Source organism: Myotis brandtii, unplaced genomic scaffold (assembly GCF_000412655.1).
Source record: "Myotis brandtii unplaced genomic scaffold, ASM41265v1 scaffold6, whole genome shotgun sequence".
NCBI lineage: Eukaryota > Metazoa > Chordata > Mammalia > Chiroptera > Vespertilionidae > Myotis > Myotis brandtii.
In genome coordinates this window covers 3,714,257-3,718,760 of record NW_005370271.1, presented here as the reverse complement: position 1 = coordinate 3,718,760, position 4,504 = coordinate 3,714,257, and the positions used below count along the sequence as shown (strand labels likewise).

At 46.4% G+C, this 4,504-nt stretch overlaps 1 long non-coding RNA gene across 1 annotated transcript; it reads left to right on the top strand.

The window, feature by feature from the left end:
- The first annotated feature begins 6 nt into the window (after positions 1-6).
- LOC102258960 lies at positions 7-4,118 on the top strand. The gene is made up of 4 exons (XR_314328.1): positions 7-242; positions 347-531; positions 3,207-3,345; positions 4,067-4,118. It is a non-coding gene; the product is annotated as an uncharacterized LOC102258960 (long non-coding RNA).
- Positions 4,119-4,504: the final 386 nt, after the last annotated feature.

The window sequence follows — 4,504 nt, the reverse complement described above, 5'->3', positions numbered from 1 at the left end:
TGCGCGCTGAGGTCGTGGTCCTGCCCCGCCCCGGAAGGCCAGGATCGGGCCTGGAGAGCAGCCTTGGAGGGCAGTCTCTTTATCCCGGACCCACCCACTCCTGTTCGAGGCCTGGAGAAGGGCGTCGGTCTGTCCTTCCTGTGTGTTAGCCGTAACCTAAGTGATGGGAACACCTTCTAGAAAATTCGGAACCCAAAACCATAAAGAAGACCGTACATCGCACCATTATTCAAACATTATAGGTTCGTTCAACCGAAAAAGTGCTGAACTTTGTCCCCTTGCGTATGCGTTTTTGATGATTTTTAATGCGTTGAGCATCTTACTGTCCTGTGCTTTTGTTGAACAGAAATGCTAACGTCCACGGCTGAATGTCTTAGGAAAAGCACGGCTTATGGGGCCATTTCCGGCGGGAAAAGAAGACCGGGCCTGGGCAAGGAGTCTAACCACCTGCAGCAGCGCCCGGAGGACAAGGCACCCTGCAGTCCTGGAGCTAACCGGCTCTTTCATGGAAACAGTTTGGGGAAGAAAGATGTAGGTTGTGGAAGAATTTACATGGGCCCGGCCGGCCTGGCTCAGGGGTTGCGGGCTGACCTGTGACCCAAGAGGTCACGGTTGGATTCCGGGTCAGGGCACGTGCCAGGGTTGTGGGCTCCATCCCGGGTGCAGGAGGCAGCCGATCCATGATTCTCTCTCATCATTGATGTTTCTTTCTTTCTCGCCTTCTCCTTTCCTCCCTGAAATCAATTAAAAATATGTTTTTTAAAGAATTTGCACGCCCTGGCTGGTTTGGCTCAGTGGATAGAGCTCAGCATGTGGACCAAAAGGTCCCAGGTTCGATTCCGGTCAAGGGCACATGCCAGGGGTTGCGGGCTTGGTCCCCAGTGGGGGGCGTGCAGGAGGCAGCCAATCAATGATTCTCATCATTGATGTTTCTCTCTCTCTCCCTCTCCCTTCCTCTCTGAAATCAATAAAAATATTTTAAAAAGAAAAAGAAAAAATGTGTTTGCACTGGCTGCAGATAAGCGGGTAGGGGAGGCGCAGCGTCTGCAGGAAGTGTTTGCTCCCTGGGACGGGTGGTGGGTGCCAGTCCGGAAAGTGCACATGCAAACAAGAAGTGGGAGCTCCGGGGTTTTGATGGCACCTGGCTGCTCCCTCCCTTGATAATGGCGGAAAAGCCACCTGAAGTCCATCCCAAGTTCCCACCCACACTCGCTAGCTGGCCGCCAGCTATTAACAGTCTGGCTGGCCCTTTCACTCAGCCCTCCGTACATCTTGTAAACATATATTTTTTATTGATTTCAAGGAGGAACGGAGAGGGGGAGAGAGATAGAAACATTCAATGATGAGAGAGAATCATTGACTGGCTGCCTCCTGCACGCCCCACCCTGGGGACGAGAGGTCAGGGCACCTGCCGGCGATCCAACTATGACCTCCTGGTTCATAGGTCATCGCTCAATCACTGAGCCACACACTAGCCGGGCCCTCCGTAATTTAATTCAGAACATCTCAGATTTTTTTTTTCTCTTGTCATTTTGTACCAAGTCCTGGAGATAATGTGCTGTTAGCAGACCATTCAAGTGCCAATAGTTTGGTGTATTTTTTTTTAATATATTTTTATTGATTTCAGAGAGGGAGAGGGAGAGATAGAAACATCAATGATGAGAGAGAATGGTTGATTGGCTGCCTCTTGCACGTCCCCTACCGGGGATCGAGCCCACAACTCGGACATGTGCCCTTGACCAGAATCGAACCTGGGACCTTTCGGTCCCCAGGCCGATGCTCTACCCCCGGAGCCAAACCAGCCAGGGCAGTTTGGTGTATTTCTGCTCAGTTATTATTTTTATATACATAATGAACATGTTTTAAACAAGTCATACTGAATCATCATTAGACCATATTTAATGGCTGCTTACTGTTCATTCAATTATGCACATTACCTTAATTTAACCATTCCTCTATTATAGGATAGTTGAGTTGGCCCCATTTGCTAAACAATGCTGAGCTGAACATGTGCAAGAATCTGTACAGGATTATTTATTTATTTATTTTTGTTAATCCCTCACCAGAGGATATTTTTTCCATTGCTTTTTAGAGAGAGTGGAAGGGAGGGAGGGAGAGAGAGAGAAGCATCAATGTGAGAGAGACACATCAATTGGTTGCCTCCCGGACACCCTGACTGACTGATCAGGGTGGGAGGGAACCCAAAACCTAGGTAAGGCCCTTGACTAAGAATTGAACCTGTGAGCCTTCGGTGCTCAGGCTGATGCTCTAACCACTGAGCAACTGGCCAGGGCATTAAGTTTCTTTCTTTAAACTATGTTCCCAAAAATGGAGTTCCTGGGTTAGAGCATGAGAATTTTTAAAAAAATATATTTTATTGATTTTTTTACAGAGAGGAAGGGAGAGGGAGAGAGAGATAGAAACATCAATGATGAGAGGGAATTATTCATTGGCTGCCTCCTGCACACCCCCTGCTGGGGATGTCCCCGCAACCAAGGTACATGCCCTTGCCTGGAATCGAACCTGGGACCCTTCAGTCCACAGGCTGAAGCTCTATCCACTGAGCCAAACTGGTTAGGGCAGGGAGAATGTTTTTAAAGCTTTGCTACACGTTGTTGTATTGCCCCCTGCAAAGTTCACACTCCCTTGAACTCTGTGTGAGACTGAACCCTCAAGGGGAGTTGATTTCAGATGCTATTTTCATGTTTTAGGCCTTGTCTTTCTATAACTCACTGTTACTCAGTATTGTAGTGGTTGTTTTTTAAAAAAATATTTTTATTGACTTCAGAGAGGAAGGGAGAGGGAGAGAGAGATAGAAACATCAATGATGAGAGAGAATCATTGATCGGCTGCCTCCTGCATGCCCCCAACTCGGGCTTGAGCCCACAACCCGGGCATGTGTCCTTGACTGGAATTGAACCTGGGACCCTTCAGTCTGCAGTTCGACGCTCTATCCACTGAGCCAAACCAGCTAGAGCTGAAGTGGTTTTTTGAAATCAGATCTTTTCTCCACAAGTTGTTTTAAGCATTTTTGTCTTGTAGTTATTTCACAATAAACATGTTCCCAGGGCAGAGGACATCTCCTTTTTGCTCTGTTCATAAAGATCTCCCTTGAAAAGGAGGTAAAATGTCAAGAGCTGATAAAAATGTCCAGTACATCTATGGCAAACCTAAACCACTAAGTGTAATTACCCTCATGTCCTTAGGACAGAAGCAAATGAAAGTGTGGGCCTCCGGTCAATAATTTAATTCAAGTGCACAAACATTTGAGAGCTGCCTGCGAGTTATGGCTGGACAGTAAACGAACCAGATAGCGACCTCGTTGCCAGGATTCCAGGCCCACTGGTAAGTGCTGTAAGTGGGGTACAAATACAGTGCTTATCATGACGCAGAAGACTATTCACGCTAATAAAAGGGCTTTCCCCAGAGGGATGAGAGTTGAGAGATGGGTCTGGGTAGGTTTATGGTGGGTCTTGATGGAGTAAGAAGAAAGGAGTTTTCCACCGAGAACAAAGTCCTGGACGTTAGAGTCCTCAGATGTGACACTGGGCGAGCCAGGCATGTGGGTTGCTCCAGGTTTAGATCCAGAGATAACTAACCGCTGGCTGGGTTACAGACCGCCTTGAGGATGGGCTGTATTTGGACAGGACATGAGTTTTTGAGCCAATACGTGGCACAGCCACACTCAGGTCATTATTTCTCTAGATTGATAAGATGAACGCCCACCATATAAGAGATTGGATCGTTATTATAAAATAACAAAAGTAACGCCTACCATATAAGAGATTGGATTGTTATCATAAAATAACAAAAGTAATGTACAATCCACATATGGAAATTAGCTTTCATTTAAAACAAGTTCATTTAAAACTTCTCCAAGTTTGGCTTTGAGTGTCTGTTTGTAATGTTCTCCATGGCAACAGATGGTCCAAAATAGTTAAAACTAAATATGAGGCCCTGTGTAATTCTGCATGTGCTATATAGTTATTTCTCAAGTGCCTTTTGTGTATGCAATCATGTCCCTCATTCAAGGTCAATCAATTATTATGTTCCGATCGCTGTCTAGGTGTTGGAAGCGTGAAATGAACCGAAACCCTGCCATCATTCTACAGAGAACCTACATTCTAGTGGGGGAGATGCTTACTAGGTAAATGGACATATAGTATTCATTTCCAGGTTAACATGATGGAATTACATGCAAGTATCTAATTTCACTTCAACCCAAAGCACCACTAGAATTTCAGGAAAGGGATTTTTTTTTTAAAGGCCCCATAATCCTAGAACAGAAATGATAGAAAAAAAGACAAGAGATATCAGAAGCTGGAATGAGGGGTCAGGCTGATGGAGACTGATTTAGCCACCTAGACCAGCCGTGGGAAAAGCTGATCAACACCGTGTGCTGGGGACCGCAGCCCCAGGCACCTATGGGACTGGGGGGAAGGAGGGTGGGATGAGGAAGATGGGATGAAGCTGAGAAGCAGCAGCAGGCAGTGCACATGGCTTC